This window comes from Lissotriton vulgaris, unplaced genomic scaffold (assembly GCF_964263255.1).
Source record: "Lissotriton vulgaris unplaced genomic scaffold, aLisVul1.2 SCAFFOLD_3746, whole genome shotgun sequence".
NCBI classification, from domain to species: domain Eukaryota; kingdom Metazoa; phylum Chordata; class Amphibia; order Caudata; family Salamandridae; genus Lissotriton; species Lissotriton vulgaris.
The window spans coordinates 118966-146758 of record NW_028243856.1 but is presented as its reverse complement, the minus strand read 5'-3'; the positions used below and the strand labels follow the sequence as shown (position 1 = coordinate 146758).

The 27793-nt window shown below is 47.0% G+C and overlaps 1 protein-coding gene across 1 annotated transcript in view; it reads left to right on the top strand.

Moving 5' to 3' along the window:
- The first annotated feature begins 6325 nt into the window (after positions 1–6325).
- Positions 6326–27793, top strand: part of LOC147668217 (rho-related GTP-binding protein RhoG-like) — an 88421-nt gene continuing 66953 nt past the window's right edge. The window contains exon 1 of the mRNA XM_086948694.1: positions 6326–6931. The gene's annotated coding sequence lies outside the window, so the exon portion shown is untranslated. The remainder of the gene's footprint in view (positions 6932–27793) is intronic.

Here is a 27793-nt window from a genome sequence, read left to right as displayed (position 1 = left end):
TAACCATGCTGACTACATGCGCGAAAACGCGGCGCTTTGGGCTTCGATATACTTACAATTGATGGAGTTTCAAAACATTCCGGACGCCGGAGACGGCTTAGGTAACCGGTTCGTTTTTCGGTGTGTGTATATGCGCGCCCGTGTTTGTAAGGGTCATGTGATCGCTAGGGGTAAACACAAAGGGTGGACTATGCGTTCAAGACTAAAACAGGATGAAAGACTACGCTGCTTGCCTGTACATGCAGTGAGTGGAAAAAATATAAAGATGGTCATTATGAGTGGTAAAAGTTAAACGTGGGATAAACAAGCTGGGAAAAAATTAAGCTAGGAAAAAATAAATACAATGGAGTGTAAGTAGGAATAAGGTCAAATCTGCATTCACGAGCTGGGTTCAGAACAGAACTAGAGGCATGAATTGCCTTAATAGTAGTCTTATATATAGCATGCAAATTCTACACGTTCGTTTAAGCCCGCAGGCTTGGTCGCGTTCAATTTGTAAATCCAGTAATTTTCCCGTTGTAGCAGCATTTTGTTATTGTCTCTACCCTCTTTTTTTTGGATGATTTCCAATGCCATAAATCTTAGTTGAGAAATGTTGTGGTTCATTTCCAAGAAATGTGCTGCAACTGAGGATTTTAAATTGTGGGTGCGGATGTTAGATTTGTGTTCGTTCAACCTAGTCTTTAATTTACGTTCAGTCTTTCCGACGTAAACTTTTCCGCACGGACATTTAAGAAGGTATATCAGATTGTTAGAGTCACATGTTGCTGTTACTTGTAATTTGATATTGTTTCCTCGCATTGGATGGGTGATCGTATTTCCTGGTATGATATTGTGACAATTATTGCAATTATTGCATGGTCTCGTTCCTTTTGCGATGAAAGTGGGTTCTGTGGGTTGTTTCAAGATTTCACCCAAGTTTTTGCTCCTGGTATGAGCGAATATTGGTCTGTTTTTAAACATGTCTTTGAAGTCTGGTTCTAATACTAACATTGGCCAATGTTTAAGTATTATATTTCTATACTCAGTGGTTACATTAGAATATCTTGATACTATGACCATCCGGTCACTCTTTTGTTTGCTTGTTGTCTGATGTAAAAGAGTTTGACGATTCAATTTCTCCACTTCTTTGGTGGCTTGTACTAGAAGTTCCTCTGGATATTTTCTATCTCTGAATCGATCTTTCATTTCCTCCATTCTTATTTTTGATTGATTCGGGTCTGACGTAATTCGTTTAACTCTCATTAGTTGAGATTTCGGTAGGTGTTTTTTAGTGAAGGTTGATGAAAACTGTTGTAATGTAACATGTTGTTACGGTCGGTGGGTTTGCGAAAGATATCCGTTGTTATTTATATACACTGTCCCACTCACCGACAGAGAAAAACAGGTCCAACAACATCAGGAACTACAACTGAACAAACACCAAGTACGTCCACCAGTTCACTCAACACGGATTTTTTAGAACAGGTCGTAGAACCCGACGATCCAGGAGGAGCAAAACAAAAAACAGTTCCACCTCAAACAAGGAGTACAGCCCAACCGAAAAAAGACAACAAGAAAAAAACGATCTAGTCATCAACATATCAGATCACTCCTTTACAGATCAAGAAATGAAATTGCTACAAAAAGGCACTTCCTTCGTACCAACAACAGGAACGGATTTACTCGAGCTAGAAGTTAGTACATTCAAACTGACTAGAAAATTAAAACTACGTCACTTCTTTACTAACATAATGCCAGCAACTGTAGAAAAGGAACCCGATCCACTAATGGGACTCAAAACTTCCAGTTCATTTCAGGCCCCTCAAAGTCACAAAACAATTGACTTATTTGAGCAAATGGTCAGACAAGACCTATCAACGATTAACTTTCAGAAAAACAAACATAAGAATGTCACACAAAAAGACCGGGATACATTAAAGAAAATAGCGAACAACCTGAATATAACCTGCACTAAGGCAGACAAGGGCGGAGCCCTTGTCATCATGAACTCACACATGTACCATCAGAAAATCCAACAGCACTTATCAGATGACTCCACCTATTTACAACTTCCAGGGAATCCCACCTCAGAATATATGAGAATCTTGACTGAAATAGTAAACAAAGCAATAACACAGGGAGTGATCAATCAGAAGACTAAGAACTTTTTACTGAAATCCAACCCAAGAAGTCCAAACATATATGCGGTTCCTAAAATTCATAAAAATCTAATGGATCCCCCAATCCGACCTATTGTATCTACCCGCAACAGCATACATCAGCCTATAGGTCAATTTCTGGACCGTCATCTGCAATCTATCGTTCAATCTTTACCAAGTTACATCCGTGACACGACAGATTTTTTGAAGAAATTGGAGGCAATCACCATAGACCCAAATGAACAACTGTGGCTATGCACTGCCGACGTTAATTCGTTGTACACGACCATTCCACACCAAGAGGGCATTGAAGCCATGGAACAGGCCATCTTGAAACTTGAAGTAGACGAATCCATGAAAACATTTCTTATGGAGCTAGTCATGTTTACACTGTATCACAGCTATTTTGAGTATAAGGACAATTGGTATCTGCAACTAGTGGGCACCAGCATGGGAAACAGCGCTGCCCCAGTCTACGCGAATATTTTCATGGGAGAATTCGAACAGTCTCATATTTGGACAAATCCACAATGGAAAGATAATCTCAAGATGTACGGAAGGTATATCGATGACTTATTCATTCTTTGGAACACACACGTCAAAATTTGGAACAGGCGTTATCAACCCTTAACATAGCCAACCCACGAATCCAGTTTACCTGGACAATAGACCCCAAAATCATTACATTTTTGGATGTACAAGTCACCGTACATAACAATAAAATAACAACGGATATCTTTCGCAAACCCACCGACCGTAACAACATGTTACATTACAACAGTTTTCATCAACCTTCACTAAAAAAACACCTACCGAAATCTCAACTAATGAGAGTTAAACGAATTACGTCAGACCCGAATCAATCAAAAATAAGAATGGAGGAAACGAAAGATCGATTCAGAGATAGAAAATATCCAGAGGAACTTCTAGTACAAGCCACCAAAGAAGTGGAGAAATTGAATCGTCAAACTCTTTTACATCAGACAACAAGCAAACAAAAGAGTGACCGGATGGTCATAGTATCAAGATATTCTAATGTAACCACTGAGTATAGAAATATAATACTTAAACATTGGCCAATGTTAGTATTAGAACCAGACTTCAAAGACATGTTTAAAAACAGACCAATATTCGCTCATACCAGGAGCAAAAACTTGGGTGAAACCTTGAAACAACCCACAGAACCCACTTTCATCGCAAAAGGAACGAGACCATGCAATAATTGCAATATTTGTCACAATATCATACCAGGAAATACGATAACCCATCCAATGCGAGGAAACAATATCAAATTACAAGTAACAGCAACATGTGACTCTAACAATCTGATATACCTTCTTAAATGTCCGTGCGGAAAAGTTTACGTCGGAAAGACTGAACGTAAATTAAAGACTAGGTTGAACAAACACAAATCTAACATCCGCACCCACAATTTAAAATCCTCAGTTGCAGCACATTTCTTGGAAATGAACCACAACATTTCTCAACTAAGATTTATGGCATTGGAAATCATCCAAAAAAAAGAGGGTAGAGACAATAACAAAATGCTGCTACAACGGGAAAATTACTGGATTTACAAATTGAACGCGACCAAGCCTGCGGGCTTAAACGAACGTGTAGAATTTGCATGCTATATATAAGACTACTATTAAGGCAATTCATGCCTCTAGTTCTGTTCTGAACCCAGCTCGTGAATGCAGATTTGACCTTATTCCTACTTACACTCCATTGTATTTATTTTTTCCTAGCTTAATTTTTTCCCAGCTTGTTTATCCCACGTTTAACTTTTACCAATCATAATTACCATCTTTATATTTTTTCCACTCACTGCATGTACAGGCAAGCAGCGTAGTCTTTCATCCTGTTTTAGTCTTGAACGCATAGTCCACCCTTTGTGTTTACCCCTAGCGATCACATGACCCTTACAAACACGGGCGCGCATATACACACACCGAAAAACGAACCGGTTACCTAAGCCGTCTCCGGCGTCCGGAATGTTTTGAAACTCCATCAATTGTAAGTATCTCGAAGCCCAAAGCGCCGCGTTTTCGCACATGTAGTCAGCATGGTTATTTTTTGCATGGGATCGTATTATTTAGAACCTCAGAACCTTTCTTCTATTTGATGGCTTTTCCGCGTTTAAACTCAACCAGCTTTTTCTATACCAGCACGTATTTATTGTCACGTCGCTTAAAGCACTAACGTTTTTTTGGTCTATAAACACAGCTCTTCCTCTTACAAGCACAGGCCAGAGTTATACCCATCACGTTGAGCACATATCGGTGATTGTAAAAACAAGGGGCACTTTATTTAACCGGTGCATTTGCATACATCTCTATGCTTTATCTTTGTTGTTTGGAATAAGGATTACACCTACATATTGTTTTGTTATAGATGCTCCCCGATGAAGGGCGGTGGCCCGAAATGCATTGGAGCGGATTATGAAATGTTGCATTTGTGAATGTTGAAAACTAATGTGGAATCACAGTGTCATATGGATATGAAAAGAATACCAATGATGGAACAAATATAAGAAATTAAAAGAACTATATGGATAAAAAGCTAAGATTGTCCAGCTAAATCGTTTTTGAACAATACATTACATTGAGTGCCTCAGGGATGTTTCCAATGACCCATTGGCTACACTCATACTGATTTATCTACACTCGCCCGGAGTGATGGGCGACACCTGAGAGCACCTACAAACTTTTTTTCCTTTTGAAGAAACATTATCAAAAGCAGTGCCTGGCTCTACTTAACTTTTAGATCATTTTGAACATGGCTGCTCGCCCTAGTATGGTAAGGGGGAGTTGCCTCCATCGGGGGGCGTCCTCTATAAAGTTCAGTATTATTCGTTCTATATTTTGCTCGTAAGACTGTTTTTGCCCAGAGTCACATAGACTCCGAGGTACTTAAACCCTTCTATTGTCGGCAATAATTTCCCTGGTAGAGCCGTCCAGTGTCCAAGCCCCCTGGGGTCGTAGAGGACCGACTTGTGCCAGTTTATCTGGTATCCCGCATACCCTCCATATCGTTCCAGTTCCGAGAACATTTCCGAGATCGTGCTTTCCGGCTGTGTAATGTATAACAGGACATCATCCACATATAGCGATATCTTCTCCTCCGTGGAGTCCTCTTCTCCCCTCCGAAATCTTTTAATGGCCTTGTTTTTACGTATCCTGCCCGCCAGTACCTCTATTGTGAGCGCAAAGAGGAGGGGGGACAGTGGACAACCCTGTCTAGTTCCCCTCCGGACAGGGAATTCCCGAGATATGGTCCTGTTCACTCTCACCTTAGCTCTGGGTTCCGTGTATAACAGTTGGACCCACTTTTGAAATTTCGGGCCAAAGCCGAACTTGTCCAGAACCCCCTCGAGGAAGGGCCAGTATTTCTCGGTACTTTCAGTTAACATTTTTGATACCACTAATGTGCACTCCGGGATTGTTGCGAGCATGGAAGCTGAGGCTTCCTACAGAAACAAGTGGCCCGCCTGTTTGGGGGCGGGGCTCTGTGTCATGTTGGTAAGTATCCTTCCATTTCTGGTGTCTAGCAGCAGTTTTAAGATCTTTTTAGAGTTTCTTGTTCCTCAGTTGGGTTTAACCTCTAATATGTATATGTTTCAATCGTCTTCTTTGCTTGATGTTGCTCGTGAGAAAGTGTCACTCATAGTCATTGAAATGTCATGTCACTCATGATAACACTGAAATTATGAAAATGTCACTCATAGCAATCTGAAACCTTGGCAGCTATGCAGGCTCGGGCAGGACTGGTCTCTGCCCCCTCCACAGGCCCAGTCACGACTGATCTCTGCCCTCCCCCAGGCCCAGTCACGACTGATCTCTGCCCCCTCCCCTTCCCAGTTACGACTGATCGACTCTGCCCCCTCCCCAGTCACGACTAATCTCTGCCTCCTCCCCCAGTCACGACTGATCTCTGCCCCCTCTCCAGGCCCAGGCAGGACTGATCTCTGCCCAATCCCCTGGTAGGACTGATCTCTGCCCCCTCCCCAGTCACGACTAATCTCTGCCTCCTCCCCCAGTCACGACTAATCTCTGCCCCCCCCCCCCCTCCCCCCTCCCCAGTCACGACTGATCTCTGCCCCCTCCTCGGGCAGGACTCATCTCTGCCTTTCCCCAGACACAGGCAGCAGCTCCGGCACTTCCTCCTTCCTCGGGTCACACTCTCTCTCCCGCTGTTGCTGCCGCCGGGGCCAGCCGGAGCGCTTCTCTGCAGACTTCCTCCTCGCTTCTCACTTCCTCCTTCTGGGGGTGGGGGCACCGGAGGAGTCCTCGCCCAGCCTGCCGAGGAGCAGAGGAGCGCCGCCCGGAGCCGAGAGCAGAGCCGCGCCAGAGACCCGGAGAGGAGTGCAGCACAGGAGACATCTGTAGCACAGCACGGGAGACATCTGCAGCACAGCACAGGAGACATCTGTAGCACAGCACGGGAGACATCTGCAGCACAGGCGGAACCTACAGCACCAGGAGCGGGGAGAGGAGTGCAGCACAGGAGACATCTGCAGCACAGACGGGACCCCGCAGCACAGGAGACATCTGCAGCACAGGAGACATCTGCAGCACAGGCGGGACCTGCAGCACAGGCGAGACCTGCAGCACAGCGGGTGGCCCCGCAGCAGGAACCTGTAGCTGAGACGGATACCTGCAGCAGAGACAGCGTCTTCAACAGAAAGAGAGCGCTGCAGCAGAGCCGAGACTCGCAGCAGCTGAGGAGCTGCAGAGGGGGCCAGACAGAGACGGCACTTCTCCCCCCAAGGAGCGCGAGAGCTATGAGAGGTAAGCGAAGGTCTCTTTGGGACAGGTTACTGCCCCACCCCTCGCGCCCCCAGTGTTCCACAATGAAGAAGGGGCGCGCCGCGAAAGTTCCGGGGTGCGCCTGTGGGGAGGGGAGGGGGGGAAGGGCTGGGCCGGGAGGGGTGAAAAGTGAACTTGGTGCTGAGTGCAGGGACAGTTTTTTTGGCCTCAGGCCCCGAGTAACGGATCCGAGCGGAAGTGCAGATCTGACAGCGCCAGGCTGCTGCCGCCGCCCTGGCAGGCCGCTGGGTGTGGCGCCGGAGCTCCTAGAGGCGACGCCCAGAGTTTGGGGGCGAGTCCCCGGCTCCTGCCTCTCGCGCCGCGGGCGGTGTATGCCGGGACGAGCGTGTCTCAAGGGTAGGTAGGTGCATGAATGTGAAGAATCCTCACTGTCCCATTGGAAGTATTAGTGCAACCACTGTCCCGATGAAAGTATGGCACACCCTGCTGAGAAGAGGCGGCCCTGCCCCATTAAATGTATACCAATCTATGCTGAGACAAGGTGTCCCTGTCCTATTAAACGTGTAGCGCACTGCCTGCTGAGAAGAGGCACACTGTCCCATTAAATGCATACCATACCATGCTGAGAAGAGGCACACTGTCCCATTAAATGCATACCATGCTGAGAAAAGGTGGAACTGTCCTATTAAATATATAGCATATCATAGTGAGAAAAGGTGGCACTGTCATATTAAATGTATAGCACACCATGCTGAGAAAAGGCGGCACTGCCCCATTAAATGTACAGCATGCGTGACTGAGAAAAGGCGGCACTGTCCCAATAAATGTATAGCATACCCTGCTGACAAGAGGCGGCCCTGTCCCTTTAAATGTATAGCATACCATGCTGAGAAAAGGCGGCACTGTCCCATTAAATGTATAGCATACCATGCTTAGAAAAAGCAGCACTGTCCCATTAAATGTATAGCATACTCTGTCCCGTTACATGTATGACATACCATGCTGAGAAAAGGCGACACTATCCCAATAAATAAATGTATAGCAAAGCCCACTGAGAAGTGGCGGCACTGTCCCAATAAATGTATAGCACACCCTTCTGAGAAGAGGCGGCCCTGTCCCATTAAATGTATAGCAAACCCCGCTGAGAAGTGGCGGCACTGTCCCAATAAATGTATAGCATACCCTGCTGACAAGAGGCGGCCCTGTCCCTTTAAATGTATAGCATACCATGCTGAGAAAAGGCGGCACTGTCCCATTAAATGTATAGCATACCATGCTTAGAAAAAGCAGCACTGTCCCATTAAATGTATAGCATACTCTGTCCCGTTACATGTATGACATACCATGCTGAGAAAAGGCGACACTATCCCAATAAATAAATGTATAGCAAAGCCCACTGAGAAGTGGCGGCACTGTCCCAATAAATGTATAGCACACCCTTCTGAGAAGAGGCGGCCCTGTCCCATTAAATGTATAGCAAAACCCGCTGAGAAGTGGCTAAACTGTCCCAATAAATGTATAGCACACCATGCTGAGAAGATGCGGCACTGTCTAATTAAATACATAGCACACCCTGCTGAGAAGTGGTGGCACTGTCCCAATAAATGTATAGTATACCATGCTGAGAAGAGACGGCTCTGTCTCATTGAATGTATAGCACACCCTGCTGAGAAGTGGTGGCACTGTCCCAATAAATGTATAGCACACCCTGCTAAGATGAGACGGTACTGTCCCATTGAATGTAAGCACGCCCTGCTGAGATGAGACAGTACTGTCCCATTGAATGTATAGCATGCCCTGCTGAGAAGATGAGGCACTGTCTCATTGAATGTATAGCAAACCCTGCTGAGAAGTGGCGGCACTGTCCCAATAAATGTATAGCATACCATGCTGAGAAGAGACGGCTCTGTCTCATTGAATGTATAGCACACCCTGCTAAGATGAGACGGTACTGTCCCATTGAATGTAAGCACGCTCTGCTGAGATGAGACAGTACTGTCACATTAAATGTATAGCATGCCCTGCTGAGAAGAGATGGTACTGTCTCATTGAATGTATAGCATGCCCTGCTGAGAAGATGCTGCACTGTCTCATTAAATGTATAGCAAACCCTGCTGAGAAGTGGCGGCACTGTCCCAATAAATGTATAGCATACCATGCTGAGAAAAGGCAGCACTGTCCCATTAAATGTATAGCATACCATGCTGAGAAAAGGCAGAACTGTCCCATTAAATGTATAGCATACCATGCTTAGAAAAGGCAGCACTGTCCCATTAAATGTATAGTATACTCTGTCCAATTACATGTATAACATGCCATGCTGAGAAAAGGCGACACTGTCCCAATAAATGATAGCAAAGCCCACTGAGAAGTGGCGGCACTGTCCCAATAAATGTATAGCACACCCTTCTGAGAAGAGGCGGCCCTGTCCCATTAAATGTATAGCATACCATGCTGAGAAAAGGCGGCACTGTCCCAATAAATGTATAGCAAAACCCGCTGAGAAGTGGCCGCACTGTCCCAATAAATGTATAGCACACCATGCTGAGAAGATGCGGCACTGTCTCATTAAATACATAGCACACCCTGCTGAGAAGTGGTGGCACTGTCCCAATAAATGTATAGCATACCATGCTGAGAAGAGACGGCTCTGTCTCATTGAATGTATAGCACACCCTGCTAAGATGAGACGGTACTGTCCCATTGAATGTAAGCACGCCCTGCTGAGATGAGACAGTACTGTCCCATTAAATGTATAGCATGCCCTGCTGAGAAGAGATGGTACTGTCTCATTGAATGTATAGCATACCCTGCTGAGAAGATGCTGCACTGTCTCATTAAATGTATAGCAAACCCTGCTGAGAAGTGGCGGCACTGTCCCAATAAATGTATAGCATACCATGCTGAGAAGAGAAGGCTCTGTCCAATTGAATGTATAGCACACCCTGCTAAGATGAGACGGTACTGTCCCATTGAATGTAAGCACGCCCTGCTGAGATGAGACAGTACTGTCCCATTAAATGTATAGCATGCCCTGCTGAGAAGAGATGGTACTGTCTCATTGAATGTATAGCACACCCTGCTGAGAAGATGCGGCACTGTCTCATTAAATGTATAGCAAACCCCGCTGGAAGTGGCGGCACTGTCCCAATAAATGTATAGCACACCATGCTGAGAAGAGGCGGCCCTGTCCCATTAAATGTATAGCATACCATGCTGAGAAAAGGCGGCACTGTCCCAATAAATGTATAGCAAAACCCGCTGAGAAGTGGCCGCACTGTCCCAATAAATGTATAGCACACCATGCTGAGAAGATGCGGCACTGTCTCATTAAATACATAGCACACCCTGCTGAGAAGTGGTGGCACTGTCCCAATAAATGTATAGCATACCATGCTGAGAAGAGACGGCTCTGTCTCATTGAATGTATAGCACACCCTGCTAAGATGAGACGGTACTGTCCCATTGAATGTAAGCACGCCCTGCTGAGATGAGACAGTACTGTCCCATTAAATGTATAGCATGCCCTGCTGAGAAGAGATGGTACTGTCTCATTGAATGTATAGCATACCCTGCTGAGAAGATGCTGCACTGTCTCATTAAATGTATAGCAAACCCTGCTGAGAAGTGGCGGCACTGTCCCAATAAATGTATAGCATACCATGCTGAGAAGAGAAGGCTCTGTCCAATTGAATGTATAGCACACCCTGCTAAGATGAGACGGTACTGTCCCATTGAATGTAAGCACGCCCTGCTGAGATGAGACAGTACTGTCCCATTAAATGTATAGCATGCCCTGCTGAGAAGAGATGGTACTGTCTCATTGAATGTATAGCACACCCTGCTGAGAAGATGCGGCACTGTCTCATTAAATGTATAGCAAACCCCGCTGGAAGTGGCAGCACTGTCCCAATAAATGTATAGCACACCATGCTGAGAAGAGACGGCTCTGTCTCATTGAATGTATAGCACACCCTGCTGAGAAGATGCGGCACTGTCTCATTAAATGTATAGCAAACCCCGCTGAGAAGTGGCGGCACTGTCCCAATAAATGTATAGCACACCCTTCTGAGAAGAGGCGGCCCTGTCCCATTAAATGTATAGCATACCATGCTGAGAAAAGGCGGCACTGTCCCAATAAATGTATAGCAAAACCCGCTGAGAAGTGGCCGCACTGTCCCAATAAATGTATAGCACACCATGCTGAGAAGATGCGGCACTGTCTCATTAAATACATAGCACACCCTGCTGAGAAGTGGTGGCACTGTCCCAATAAATGTATAGCATACCATGCTGAGAAGAGACGGCTCTGTCCTATTGAATGTATAGCCCGCCCTGCTGAGATGAGACAGTACAGTCCCATTAAATGTAAGCACGCCCTGCTGAGTAGAGACGGTACGGTCTCATTGAATGTATAGCATGCCCTGCTGAGAAGATGCGGCACTGTCCCAATGAATGTATAGCATGCCCGGCACAGAAGAATTGGCACTGTCTTACTGAACTCCATGGCTCATTGCTGCCCATTAAACGTATAGCAAGTCCTATGGCCTAGTGCCACCACTGCGCATAAAATGCTTAGCTTGCGCTACTGAGAAGTGCAGGGGCTGTCGCATGACGTGTACTGTAGGGCAGCGGTATTGTACAGCACTTCATATTTCCATTTCCATTTTATTTCATTTGTATCGCACATAAATCACCCGAAGGTCTCAGAGCGCTGGCAGGTAGCAAGGATCCTTATGACCAACTGATCCAGGAAGTAGGAGGGCTCAGCTGACTAGAAGAGCCAGGTTTTTAGTTGTTTTCGGAATTTCATGTGATCGGGCTCTAACCTCAACTGAATGGGGAGGGAGTTCCATGCTTCTGGGGCAGTTTTACTGAAAGCTCTATCTCCGTTTCTCACTGTTCGAACTCTGGAAACGGAGAAAAGGGCTTTGCTGGAAGAGCGTAACGTCCTGCTTGGGACGTGGGCCTTGAGCTTCTGTTCGAGATAGACAGGTCCATGGCCATTAACAGCCTTATGGACTAGGCAGCAGAGTTTGAACTTTATTGTATGGGGAGCCAGTGCAGAGTCCTGAGGCAGGCTGCTGAGGGGGTACGAGGGGGTAGATCTAGTACTAGCCTAGCAGCAGTGTTTTGGAGGACCTGCAGTCGATTCAGTAGTGTTAGGTTGATGGCTGAAAAAGGGCATTTCCATAGTCCATCCTGTTAACAATGAGTCCCTGGACCAGGAGCATGTGTGCTGAGAGTGGGATCCATTTGAAGATCTTCCTCAGACTTCGCATCTGGCCATAGCTATTTCCCACTGTTTTCCTGATATGTTCAGACATGGTCAGCTTGTCGTCTAGTGTTACTCCAAGATTCCTGACAAAGGGCTTGGGGGCTGGGCAGGGACCGAGGGAGTCTGGCCACCAGTCTGATGACCAAATTTGGTCGGCTTTGCCGAAAAGCATGACCTCAGTCTTTCCAGCGTTCATCATAAGGTAGTTTCTGGTCATCCATTCTTGTATACTGATCATACAGTTTTTGAACCTACTTTTAATGTCATCAGGGTTTTGGTTGATAGTGACGAGGATTTGGGTATCGTCAGCATAGGATACGGTTCCAAAACCATGTTCTCTGATGATGTTCGCCAAGGGGGAAACATAAACGTTAAAAAGGGTCGGGCTCAGAATGGATCCCTGTGGGACACCTTTATCATTTTCGTAGAAAATGGAAGTGTGGGAGCCTAATTGGACCCTGGACTGTCTGTTGCCAAGGTAGCTTGATAGCCATTGGAGTGCGGCTCCTTCGACACCAACCTCAGCAAGACGCTCTAACAGAACGCAATGCGAGATGGTGTCGAAGGCCGCAGACAGGTCTAGCAGGATCAGTATGGCTGACTTTTTTGAGTCCAAGGACAGTCTTATGTTGTCCACGACCTCCAGCAGGGCCGTTTCAGTGCTGTGGAACGCCCTGAAGCCGGATTGAGATGGATCGAGGAGTTTGTTGGACTCCAGGTGGTCGATGAGCTGTTTGTTAATTAGAGCCTCCATAACTTTCCCAAAGAGTGGTAAAAGGGAAATGGGTCGGTAGTTTACAAGTTGATCCGGGTCAGCCGTAGGTTTCTTTAGAATAGGCCTGATTACTGCTTCCTTCCAGTGATCAGGGATAGCACAGTGGTGTAGTGATTGATTGAAAATGTTAGTTAAGATGGGGATCAGAACTGGGGAGATTTTAGATATAACTTGCGGAGAGGCAGGATCTCCCGGTGCTCCAGATTTCATTTTCAACAAAATTTGGTTCACCTCTTTTTCTGACAAGGGTGAGAACTGTTTTAGCATGGCAGAGTGGATATTGGGGATGTTTTGCCTATTGACGTAAGGGGTGGTGGTTTCATCATTTGACGTTGGCTGAGGGAACCGTTTATGAATTTCATTAACTTTCTCATGAAAGTAGGAGGCTACAGATTCCACCCAGTCCTTAGTATCGGGGGGGCGCCTGCTGCGTTCCTGGTGGAGTAGTGAACTCAATGTTAAAGAGTTCTCTTTGTGAGTTGGTTGCTAGATTAATCCTGTTGCCTAGATAGACTTTTTTTGCCTCGGCAATGTCCTTCATATACTGCAGATGTGCAGTTTTATATAGTTCCCTGAGAAAGCACAGAAGTGCATCCTAGGACGAGTGGAAGGTTACTCACAGGAGACACTTGTAGGAAGAGCACCTCACTGCCTGTATGGGAAGGGTTTGGGGTTGTGCGTGAGTGACAGGCGTGCTGCTCTGATCCTCAGTTCATAGTGAAATGTCAGGAAAAGGAGTGAAAGGGGCGGGGCCCGCACTCCACAGGAACCAATTGTGAGGTATGCTGCAGACTCCTCCCAGGGTGACAGCAGAACAGCAGAGATGCACCCTGATACAGCAGCCATGACACAAGCTCTATATAATGATCACAGAGACAGGACAACGACACTCAGGGCTGAACTATCCAGAGCCCCACATTATCACGGATCTAGGGAGCGCCTCCAGGGAGACGGCGGTGCAGAAGAGAGGCACCCTGATACAGCAGCCATGACACAAGCTCTATATAATGATCACAGAGACAGGACAAGGACACTCGGGGCTGAACTATCCAGAGCCCCACATTATCACGGATCTAGGGAGCGCCTCCAGGGAGACGGCGGTGCAGAAGAGAGGCACCCTGATACAGCAGCCGTGACACATGCTCTATATAATGATCACAGAGACAGGACAAGGACACTTAGGGCTGAACTATCCAGAGCCCCACATTATCAGTGATCTAGGGAGTGCCTCCAGGGAGACGGCGGAGCAGCAGAGAGGCACCCTGAGACAGCAGCCATGACACATGCTCTATATATTGACCACAAACCTCAAAGACTGGATAAGGACACGCAGGGCTGGACTGTACAGAGCCCCACATTATCACGAATCTAGGGAGCGCCTCCAGGGAGACGGCCGTGCAGAAAAAAAGGCACCCTGATACAGCAGCCATGACACATGTTCTATTCAATAACCACAAAGACAGGACAAGGACCCGCTGGGCTGGACTGTACAGAGCCCCACATTATACCAGATCGAGAGAGTGCCTACAAGGAGATGTCAGAACAGCAGAGAGGCATGCTGGGCCCAGCAGCCATGACACATGCTCTATATATTGACCACAAAGACTGGATAAGGACACGCATGGCTGGACTGTGTACAGCCCCACATTATCACGGATCTAGGGAGTGCCTCCAGGGAGACGGCCGTGCAGAAGGGAGGCATGCTGGATACAGCAGCCATGACACATGCCCTATACATTGACCACAAAGACTGGATAAGGACACGCGGGCTGGACTGTGTACAGCCCCACATTATCACGGATCTAGGGAGTGCCTCCAGGGAGACGGCCGTGCAGAAGGGAGGCATGCTGGATACAGCAGCCATGACACATGCCCTATACATTGACCACAAAGACTGGATAAGGACACGCAGGGCTGGACTGTGTACAGCCCCACATTATCACGGATCTAGGGAGTGCCTCCAGGGAGACGGCCGTGCAGAAGGGAGGCATGCTGGATACAGCAGCCATGACACATGCCCTATACATTGACCACAAAGACTGGATAAGGACGCGCAAGGCTGGACTGTGTACAGCCCCACATTATCACGGATCTAGGGAGCGCCTCCAGGGAGACGGCAGTGCAGCAGAGAGGCATGCTGGATACAGCAGCCATGACACATTCTCTATATATTGACCACAAAGACTGGATAAGGACACGCGGGCTGGACATTGCAGAGCCCCACGTTATCACGGATCTAGGGAGTGCCTCAAGGGAGATGGCCGTGCAGAAGAGAGGCATGCTGGATACAGCAGCCATGACCTATGCTCTATTCAATAACCACAGAGACAGGACAAGGAGCCGCTGGGCTGGACTGTACAGAGCCCCACATTATACCAGATCTAGAGAGCGCCTACAAGGAGATGGCAGAACAGCAGAGAGGCATGCTGGACCCAGCAGCCATGACACATGCCCTATATATTGACCACAAAGACTGGATAAGGACACGCGGGCTGGACTGTGTACAGCCCCACATTATCACGGATCTAGGGAGCGCCTCCAGGGAGACCGCAGTGGAGCAGAGCGGCGCCCTGATACAGCAGCCATGACACATGCTGTATATATTGACCACAAAGACTGGATAAGGACACGCAGGGCTGGACTGTGTACAGCCCCACATTATCACGGATCTAGGGAGTGCCTCCAGGGAGACGGCGGAACAGCAGAGAGGCATGCTGGATACAGCAGCCATGACACATGCCCTATATATTGACCACAAAGACTGGATAAGGACACGCGGGCTGGACTGTGTACAGCCCCACATTATCACGGATCTAGGGAGCGCCTCCAGGGAGACCGCAGTGGAGCAGAGCGGCGCCCTGATACAGCAGCCATGACACATGCTGTATATATTGACCACAAAGACTGGATAAGGACACGCAAGGCTGGACTGTGTACAGCCCCACATTATCAAGGATCTAGGGAGCGCCTCCAGGGAGACAGCGGTGCAGCAGAGAGGCACCCTGAGACAGCAGCCATGACACATGCTCTATATAATGACCACAAAGACTGGATAAGGACACGCGGGCTGGACTGTGTACAGCCCCACATTATCACGGATCTAGGGAGCGCCTCCAGGGAGACCGCAGTGGAGCATAGCGGCGCCCTGATACAGCAGCCATGACACATGCTGTATATATTGACCACAAAGACTGGATAAGGACACGCAGGGCTGGACTGTGTACAGCCCCACATTATCACGGATCTAGGGAGTGCCTCGAGGGAGACGGCGGAACAGCAGAGAGGCATGCTGGATACAGCAGCCATGACACATGCCCTATATATTGACCACAAAGACTGGATAAGGACACACGGGCTGGACTGTGTACAGCCCCACATTATCACGGATCTAGGGAGCGCCTCCAGGGAGACCGCAGTGGAGCAGAGCGGCGCCCTGATACAGCAGCCATGACACATGCTGTATATATTGACCACAAAGACTGGATAAGGACACGCAAGGCTGGACTGTGTACAGCCCCACATTATCACGGATCTAGGTAGTGCCTCAAGGGAGACGGCCGTGCAGAAGAGAGGCATGCTGGATACAGCAGCCATGACATATGCTCTATTCAATAACCACAGAGACAGGACAAGGAGCCGCTGGGCTGGACTGTACAGAGCCCCACATTATACCAGATCTAGAGAGCGCCTACAAGGAGATGGCAGAACAGCAGAGAGGCATGCTGGACCCAGCAGCCATGACACATGCCCTATATATTGACCACAAAGACTGGATAAGGACACGCAGGGCTGGACTTTGTACAGCCCCACATTATCACGGATCTAGGGAGCGCCTCATGGAAGACGGCCATGCAGAAGAGAGGCATGCTGGATACAGCAGCCATGACACATGCTCTAATGACCACAGAGGCAGGACACTCGGGGCTGAACTATGCAGAGCCCCACAACATTCTCTATATATTGACCACAAAGACGGGATAAGGACACACAGGGCTAGACAGTGTACAGCCCCACATTATCACTGATCTAGGAAGCGTCTCAAGGGAGACTGCGGTGCAGAAGCGAGGCATGCTGGATACAGCAGCCATGACATATGCTCTATATAATGACCACAGAGACAGCCTGGAGCTTTGTTGTCAATCATCAAGAAAGTCTGCTCTGAAGGGTTGTCTTTTCTCATTAAATGTATTGTATTTCATGCTAAGAAATGCTGGATCCTGTAGCTGTGTTGTTAATCCTGTAGAAAGTAAGTACATTGAGAAGGTTTGGGTTCTGTCTCATTAAATGTATGGCATTCCATGCTAAGAAACTTTGGGGGGAAGTATCAGTCTAGTCTCAGTAAATGTATGAACATGCTGGACCTGTGTCCTCGCCCTTTAAATGTACAGGGCATCCAGGGGTGTGGCCTGGTCAGTAAGATGGGGGTGGGGCGCTTCAGACTATCCAACTAACAGGCTGACATATAATGTTTAAGTACGTTATACGACTAGCGGGTGCTTAGAGGGGTTAAAGGGGCAGTGGAAAGGGACGGAATGCGGGTTGGTAGGGGTACTAAGTGAGAGAAAACATATTTTTTTAAATAACCAACATTTTTGAAGACTTTTAAAGTAGAGGGGGAATGTGTGTGCGCGGCCCGCATTTTTTGTCTGTGTTTATGTAATAATTCCTGGTGAAATCCGGCACACCTCACCATGCCCTACTGAAAGCACCTGTACCCAACTATTTGCCAGAAAATATATTTATTAGAGGGTGTAACACCCCAAACCTCCTACGACCCTGAGAACATCTTGTCGAGATGTGTGTCGCCCCACAGGAGTGGAGGTCTCCTCAGCCCTACCTGGCCTTCTTACACTTCCTGCCCTTGGCTGTCCCTTCCACCACCCACTCTCCAAGCAGCCATCAACCTCATGTGTGTTCTTGGACCACCCAGGGGAGTGCTCTTAAAGTAAAAGATTCCTCGAAGCATGGAGAAATGATCTCACCTGCAAGCTCTTCAGTATTTGTGACACAACAGTGAAATATTCCGATTTATCATTCACATCGTTCACACCACAAGTTCGCTCTGGGTTGCCATCGAAACTGTAGAAATGGCCATTGCTACTCTGAAAAACACTCCTTTAATTTCGAGAAAAATCACAGACAGAGAGGGTTCCACTGTCATTTGAACATGCAACCTGCAGGGACATAAAAACATTTCCAGAAGGTGCATTCACTGAGCTATGTCAGTGAGATTAGAAAGTGCAAGCTGTAGGCTACATATAAAACTCTGAAGCAGGTGCAGTAACCCACTGAACTTTATTTTTGAAGCGAGAGTCTATGGTCCAAATCGATGTGTGCACTGAGATATCTTATTGGGATCAAACAGATGATCTTCAGGTTACACAAGGACTCCTACAGCAGCTGCATTAACCCACTCAGCCATTGCACTGGGGGTTAGACCCATGCAGGACGCCATACACACACCCATCACTGTCTCAAGTTTCCCAAGTGCTTCCAGGAGCAGCTGATCCAGTCCAGGTTTTGTTTTGGCATTCTGTGATTCTGTGACTTGTGGCACTGATTTTCCAAACTATACCAAACTACAAGTCCCAGGAAACAAAGCACAAACCTGGACTGGATGAAGTACTCATGTTTGGACCCAGAAATGTTGACCTCTCTGGATACATGAACCCACTGAGCTTTCTTACTGGATTGTAGCCTGAAACCTGCTGGTTACACACCAGTTCAGAGCTGGTTTGCCTCGCGCACCAGCCCTCGGTGCTCAAAGTGACAGGTTTAGATTATGCAATCGGAGCATCCGTTTCCTGTTCGCGCATCACCTCAGTGGTGCACCGGATGTGGCTGGGGGCTTCCCGAGAGGTGCCCTGCGCGCGCCTGAACTGCTGTCTATTGTACTTGAGTGATGGTGAGTGATGTTAAGGTTACCAGACGACGCCACGTCATCAAGGTGGCAGTGCTCCTGTCCTGAGACCTACCTTTGCTAATCATTGTTTTCAGATTTTTCAATCTAATTAGTTCAGTGGCATCAGACTAAGACTACATCCCCCAGAAAGCATCACGCTGTTAAATGATCACTGAGAAGATGAAGTTGAAGTTGAAATTATTTGTAGAGCGCTCTGTGACCAAGTGGTTTCCTGGCGCTAGAGGGATGATAGTATCAGGTGGAGGAGGCGGCCAGGAAGTTACAGGTTTGTGAATGCCTGGGAATACAGATGGGTTTTGAGCGCCTTACGAAATTGCAAGTAGACAGTGATGGATCTGATGGTGGGGGGAAGACTGTTCCAGAAGCGGGGGCAAGAGTGGGAAATCTGGTGCCACCGGTTCTGGATTTACGGAAACGAGGGACGCAGAGGAGGGCCTGACTGGAGGAGCGAAGATTACGACCAGGGTGATAGTGGGTGATCATGGAATTAATGAAGGCAGGGGCAGTGCGGTCACAAGCCATGAAAACAAGGCATCCCAGCTTGAAGAGAGATCTCTGCAGGATGGGAAGCCAGTGAAGGGATTTAAGAAGAGGGGTGGTATGGTGGGACTTGGGAAGCCGATGGATAAGTCTGGATGGTTCTGGATGGTCTGCAGGCGTGCAGACCATCATAAAGGCAACATAAAGGCAATTCCCATAGTCCAACCGTGTGAGAATCATGGCCAAGACAATAATTTTAAGGGCCTCAGTAGAGAAGAAACGGGAAATCTTGCGAATGATCCTGAGGGAAAGAAAGCAGGATGAAACAACAGAGCTAACCTGAGGATGCATGGAGAGGTCCTGACTGATTTTGATGCCAAGGGTTTTAACTGTCCCTGAGGGAACCGGGAAAGGAACGAGGGTGGAAGGCCAAAAGGCGGATGTCCAGGGGCTGATGGCACCACCAGTCAGGACCAACTCCGTTTTGTCCGGGTTAAGCTTAAGGGAGTTTTGATTCATCCAATCTGAAATAAAAATAAGAACAGATTGGAATTTGAGAAGAGAGTCAGGGGCAGGGGAAAGGTCAAAAACAAGCTGAAGGTCATCTGCGTAGTTATACACAGAGACCTCCACGTGAGCATTGGGCGGGGCATCCTTGGGGACACGGAGTTATTATGGTGACATTATGGAATATATACTGTTGGGGGAGGAGTGAGGCAGGAATGGACCTGATCTGCAAGAAACTCACCTGGTAGGTTGGAGTTTCATATTCCCCTTCCAAATGCGGGAAGGGGATGTTTAAGCGTCATCCATGACTTTGTCAGCAAGTCCTGGCTTTTTACCTAACAGTTTTTGGCACCTCAGTTACTAGAGCCCCCACGTTTGTTTTGCCATGGTGGAGAAGCGCTTCTGGTATATGATTTTTCTTTGCATCCTGGTACTTGCAGTCTTGAAATAGTAATCAGATGTACAAAAATACAAATATAAAATGTGAAAGCTAAACCTTGACTATTCATGAATTAGCTAAAGAAACTCGGCGCTTTGGTTCTGCTTGTCTTCCGTCCTAAACGTGGGCCTACAACTCCCACAATGCAATGGTGGTTGAAAGGTGAGGTCGAACCAAAGGTGACTTAGGATCACACCGCTGCTATGTCACCAGTGCTGTCCGCCTGGCAATGTCCACACCATCACAGAGCAGGCCGAGCCTGGCTCAGCCCCCGCCTGTGCAGGCCAGGCCAGATGGAAGGGTGGGGACCGCTGCATGACACACTCCACAGCTCCCTAGACTGCCAAGACAAACATGAGTCAGCCATTTGTAGAGGAGACAGCGTCACACATTCCAATCACCATGGCCAACAAGTGTGCTCAAGTGGACTTTCTACCCTCTGTCCCTGGAACTGACATAGCTGTCAACCTGCCCAGGCCAAGAGGTGGCATTGAGCCAGGCCAGAGTTTTCATCCATCAACACTTAGCATAATTGACTGAGTTGGGTGCAAGGGGTAACAGGTGCTAAAATAGAAATCACAACAATCAATATTAGTCTGATCCACACAAATAGCATCTTGGCGGTGCGTTCAAAAGGGGGAGATACACCCTAAATGCCCAACCATCAATCTAAGATTGAACATAACAATTTACAATTTTTGAAGCACACGCATTTCCAAGTGAAGTCAAAGTATAGTGCAGTTGAGAAACATGAAAGCAATGATATGGACTTTGTTTCTTCTTTGGTGTTTTTATTCCTTCCACTCCATTTAGCCAACACGTTTCGTCGTTTGGGGGTAACACCCCTACGCCTTCCTCAGGGTTTAGGGTATTAGATGTATTCAAGCTCAAGATCTCCTGACGCGAATTAAAATCAAGAGACCTTGTATCCAGTGTATATTTATGCCATCCAAGAGTATATTTAAATTTGTCCAATAGTAATCAATATGTGCCAAATTCGCAGCGTGTTGTGTCAAAATCCCTTGGGAGAAAGTAAACTCCATTAGTAAGGAACAGGTCCCAGAAATACGGGGAAAACCTGAAGTCTTGGGAGACAGTACCCAAATACAGGTGACGCGGCAACTCTAAGCATGCCGGGAATTGTTGTTTCGCTTTTCTAATTATAGCATGGGCATACAAGCCCCAGTGTTAGTGACTGTCATGCTGTGGGACCAGTCCTCGCCCTGGCCTGGACTCAGTCGGGTGTTGGCGACAGGCTCAATTGAAAGGAAATCCAAAGAGGGGCTTGACTCACAAGTGTGGCATCCATTGTCCCCCTTAAGTTGGGCAGGCCGGTGCACTGGGCATAGCTCCCAACAGACACATGTAGCATCATTAGCACGTTGCATTCTGGGACCTGTAGTTCTGGCTTTGTTTGTGCATTCTACTTGTTCTAGTGTTTCCTGTGAAGCTGTGATTGGTTGAGGGTTGCTCACCTGACATGATCCCACTTGACATCCAAAGCCTGTGCCTAGGTCTACCACTTGACGTCATGTCACAGGTGCACGTTGTTTGCGTACTAGGCTTTAATTTAACAAATGTGTGCATTCCATTCCAGCAGTTGATCACTTGGTGCAGATCTATTAAACTGGCATATTCAATCACTCATCCGCCTTTCACATCCCCCTCAGTGAGTTAAGCACCCGCTGCAGAGATCTGTCTCTGCATATCAATCATGCCGTAACCGTACATGACCTTTGACCCATGACACCTGCACTAGTCTGCCCTGCTGCTTCTGTTATTCTGGGAATGGTGGATTGTACTTGTTATCTTCTGTGAGAGAGGAAGCTTGCTTTGCTACTGCCACTCTGTGCCAATTCTATGTGGAAGCTAAACTTGCACTGTTGCTGCCTGGTTTGTGTGTGTCCAGGAAGGGTTGTTGTTGCTCTGAAGGAGGGGCGTGTGTGCTATTTCTGCTCAAGGTGCACCTCTCTATGAAGAAGGGGTGTTTCCACTGCTGAATTAAGGTGTGTCCACTGCTTATGAAGACAAAAAGGATAGCATGCCCAATGAACAGAGATGTATCCACAATATTTGAAGTGAGATGCCTGTAGTCCTGAGGAAGTTCCTGTCCCCAAAGGGGCAATATCCAAGGGCCAAAACATGTTGACGGAAAAGAGAAGCATGGTATGTTGCTCTACCCTCTGTTTAAAAAATAAAAATATTGCAGCAGAGAGACACCAGTAAAAGACAAGTTTTATTATAGGTCTGAGAGTTTAACAAAAGGGAGGACATACATGTTGACTTATAGGATATACCAGGGCCACTGGAATTATGTGATTTTGCGGCTGCTGCGGTCTCACATAATTATGGCTTTGTCACATAATCCATTATCTGCTGCATAACTTCTGATTTTAACATAAAATAGTGTCTAGCTCAAATGGATCAAAAGTTACTAAAAACACAGCAATGCTTGTTGCAGCGCAGTGGAAGGCCCTTAGCAAAAGTTGACTGGTCCCCTTCCTGTTGCTTATTTTGTATTTGGGTATTAAACTGGTACTTATGAGGTGAAACATTTGCCAAGACAGTGTTAACTTGTGTTAAAATGGCAAAATAAAGAAGTAATACTCTACAATATTTGCCACATTACGCCCCATAATCTGCCTTTTCTTGCTGTATAAATTAGTAAACCCTCCGGTATAAATTGGTCCTCCCTGCTGCATAATTCCAGGGACCCTGGATTTTACCTCAACTCGGGCATTTTAACCAATATCATTTTGTATTCTGCTGCTTTGAACCCATAAGGAAAGTATTAAGGTAAAACTACAAGACCCACAATGCAATATGCTGTTGAGTGGAAAGCAGTGAATGGCTAATATGCCCTAATGCACAAGGCAGACTAGTGAAATGCAAAATAAAATTTAATTGCTGACTCTGCCTTTTTTCAGGGTTAAACAGCCCAGTGTGTGAGCGGGCAGAGAAGGCTTTTCAATGTACATAGGAACATCTCATTGCTAAGGGTCTCACATTAGCACTCCTTGGGGTAAAAAGTGGATGATAAAAAGACATTGTTACCCATTATGACTACAGGTACCAGAATCCAACAAACACACCTGGTGTGGGTGGCCAGATGGATTTAACCCCTCCCATGAGCTGTTCACCGTCAGTTGCTGATTTCAGAGACCGCAAGGTTCCTGATTCCATGCATGAATATCTCAGTACTGGTGTCTTGCTGCATTCTGGGACTTGTAGTCCTGAATTTCTAGGGACCCCACAGGACTCCATGATAATTTCAATACAACATGTACACGAATGCAGGGAGGAATCTGGGCGTGTAGTGAACTGGAAAACTTCCAAACTCTGGTGCAGCCAGTGCTGATAATCAATCCCAGATGTTGTGTTGTCAGTGCCCCTTGTGCACAAATCTGAGCGCTTAGAAGCAGGCGCCTGCCCCCGTGCCTACTCCCCCTCACTGGACCCTTGCAGGGGCGGATCCCACAGTCGGGACACTTCCACCAGACTCGAGAATGCCCCCCCCCCCCCCCAGCAGCCACGCCCGGCCGGCATGGGAACAGGGCGGGTGCGGACAGATGCAAACGTTTTCTCTGGCGAGCGTCCCAGACTCCTCCGAGTACCACAGTTACCACCTGTGTCCTGAGAAGTCTTCTGCGTCTGGGGTTTCACATTAAAAGTAGGACTTTAGCATGAACGTCAGTTACCCAAAGGGCCAGGGGTAGCGGAAGTGACACCACCACATGACATTTGACTATTAAGCTCACTCACACACACACATTCTCACATAAACACACTCTCACCTATGAGCATGCCCACAACATATATTTAAAAGCATTTTTTTGCTAGGGGGGTCCTATTCCAGCTCTTTGTGCTTGATATTTTTTACACTAATAGTGAATAATACAGTATTTCACTTTTACTGTACTAAAAAAAAAAATGAAAAAAAAGCAAAGTGGAGGCATGGCTGGCATCTCTAAGTGTGAGCTGCTTCTGTGTTCTTGGCATTGATATTACCACCTCTGAGGCCAGGGATCACAAGTATAGTGCCGCAGGTCACCAGGGACAAGGGACAAGCCAGGACTCGCAGCTGCTCGTGGGGTTACATTTTGCGGAATTCCGTGATGTTTCGTGAGTGGGCAGAATTTGGCACGTTGCGCTGCTCCTGCTGATTTTTAGAGCTATGAGCTTCTTCTTTGTTGTAAAATCGGCGAACGCCACCATGCGGAGTACCAGAGGGCGCTGCTTCTTCCTGCTACTCATATAGATTTTCTACTCGAGCTGCAGCTTTCTCAGCGTGAACAGTCGCGACCTGTCTCGAACACTAGTGGTGAGAAATCTCACCGGAAGGCATTCTAGTACCCGAAAATCTGTCTAGGGGACTAAATTCTCGCTCGCATTGCCAACGTAACATTGGCGAGATGCATGCTGCAGTTTGCAGAGTTTTGCTGGAACAATCAGAGTGAGTAAAACTCAGCGAACTCCGCTGACTCCACCGTGCTATAACCCACACCCTTCCAAACAAACCCAACCTACAGTACGCTACCCTTCGGCTGAAAGTGCTTCAGTGCCTTCTTCAGGAGTCTACGTTAATGCCAGTGCTGTACCATGCAGTGGGAGCACACATCGGCCATTTGCCATCCCTAAAGAAAGTTCGTCAAAGGCGGGGGCGGGGGTGGTTCAACTGGAGAATGCATTCTTACGGAATGTTGACCCTCGCTGACCTGGGGCTCGTGGAAGGTTCAGCCTCCATTTGTTGGCTTCTTACCCAAAGGAGCACAACGAACCGATCATGTAAAACCAGGCTCAGACCAGGTGAAATTCCGCAGGGTTGGTTCTTTTTACCGGATTTAGTCATCACCACTACCTACCTAATAAATTCTGTATTAAGCTCGTTCTTGTCAAATATGGCCATTAAAACAGAGCCAACTCTGAACTTGCAGAGGGTTGTCTCTACACGAAGACACTATGCACTCTTCCCTGGTACGTAAAGTACTCTCGTAGGTGAACCACTGTTAAAGTCTCAAAGAATGGAAATGGCACATATCAATATATGCTGATACAGACTCAGTAGCTTCAAGAAAGCACTAGTTGAACCGCAAAGCATTAAGAGGTTGGTGTCTTCAAGGCAATGCTAGATACAAGGTGTCACTGGTTATGATGGTGATACTTGTAAAGCGCACTGTTACCCCATCTCGGGGTGTCCTGGCGCTGAAGACCGCTGGGGAACCCGTCCTGGCTTTCCCTGTGAGATGGTCCCTTCTGGGTATCTCCAAGGTGAAACCAGGCATCCCCGGCGTATGTGGGGGGCCGTTGTAGAAATGAGGCAAGCTTAATGCCCAGAGTTGCTGAGTGTGATCCATGGTTGGAGTGGGCACCGAGGCGAGAATTATCGAGTCCGTTGACCCTGGACCACGACCCTGCCGCGTCGGGAATTGAACCCTGGTCCGGGCCGTTATCTGCTTCCGGGTCTGCCGCCTCTAACCAGTGAGCCACACCACTCCACCAGCTATCACTAGAAGATATTACTAACTACAATACAGAGCTAGATACAATGTGTCGCTAGAAGATCTTGCAAGCTACAAGACAATGATAGAAACAAGGTATCTGTAGCCAGAAGTTATCACTAACTACAAAACAATGCTGGAAACAAAGTAACACCAGCTTGAAGGTACTGCTGGCTACAAGGCTATGCTAATGAAAGTAAGCACTCCTTATATGTTTTCACTCGTTACAAGGTAGGTACACAATACTACTTTGTAATAAAGCATTTCAGCTACAAGATATTGCTATGTACGAAGTAGAAGTTGCAAATTGTTACCTAGAAGGCATTGCTAGCCAGTAGGTCTCATCGAGTAAAGAGTCTTGCTAGCCACAAGATATTTCTACATACAGGACATCACTAGTTGCAAAGAATGAATACCTACTAATTGCTGCTGTCTGTGCGTTTAACCAACTAGGGACTGGATCTTGCTGTCTACTGCAACTATTGCCATCTACAGAGTATCATGTACAAGATATTTCAATCTAGAGAGTATTGTGTACAAGATATTTCAATCTAGAGAGTATCATGTACAAGATATTTCAATCTAGAGAGTATTGTGTACAAGATATTTCAGTCTAGAGAGTATCATGTACACGATATTTCAATCTAGAGAGTATTGTGTACAAAATATTTCAATCTAGAGAGTATCATGTACAAGATATTTCAATCTAGAGAGTATCATGTACAAGATATTTCAATCTAGAGAGTATCATGTACAAGATATTGTGGTCTAGAGAGTATCATGTACAAGATATTTCAATCTAGAGAGTATCATGTACAAGATATTTCAATCTAGAGAGTATCATGTACAAGATATTGTGGTCTAGAGAGTATCATGTACAAGATATTTCAATCTAGAGAGTATCATGTACAAGATATTTCAATCTAGAGAGTATCATGTACAAGATATTGTGGTCTAGAGAGTATCATGTACAAGATATTTCAATCTAGAGAGTATTGTGTACAAGATACTGCTATCCAGAGAGTATCACGACGCACAAGGTATTGTCCCCTATTAGCCACAGCTAGTTACAGGTTATCGCTACAAGGTACTGCTGTACGGTATTGATAGCTACAACATATCACTTGCTACAGAGTGTCGCAAACTATAAGACAGCATGACCTAAACATGAGTGCTAGCTCCCAGGGATGCCGAATGGCCTCGCTACTAACTATTAGTAGCAACTAGGTGTGGCTAGATGCTGGGCTTGACTAGCCAAAGGCTCCATAATTACAAAAGAGCCAAAGTCACAAGCAGACATAAGTACCTAAAAGGTAGGGCTATTCACAAGGCACGGTTAGATTCAGGACCTTCAAACATGCCCAAGAAGGTACCCCAACATCCCCCGTGAAGGGTGCACACACTGGTGCCTTCCAAGACTACGAGAGCAGCCAACAACTGCACTTCAAAAATTTACACAGGTGCCCACCACTCAGAACCAAAGTCCACCGAAGGAGCCAACTGCTGCAAATCAAAATACCAAGATCTGTGAAAACCAAGCGCACCACAATCCAGGGGCAGGTGCCAATAACCGCACAGCCAAATGCCCACAGCCCCTGTCACTGACTTTCAGCCAGTCCAGTGAGACCCCTACCTCCAGTGAGAGCCCTACCAACCTCTTACTGAGCTTGAAAGGGTCACTACGCTCCATTCTACGGCGATGACCGCCTCACTCCAGGTCCTTGTGCACTCTCTTCAGCCTGAACTTTTCAGCTGCAAATCACTGCTTTCAGTTGTGTTAGTCTAATTAGCTCAATGGAAGTAAATGAAGACTACAACACCCAGAATGCATTAGGTTAGCACACAAAAGACCAGGCGTGGACACAATTACTTTATTGAGCTGGAGAGAAGTGGTCACCGTCCTCCCTTCCCTCCAAACTGGCCCATCCCTTAAACCCCTGCTGCTCACCCCTCCCACGCTCTCGGCACATACTTTGGTTTCTG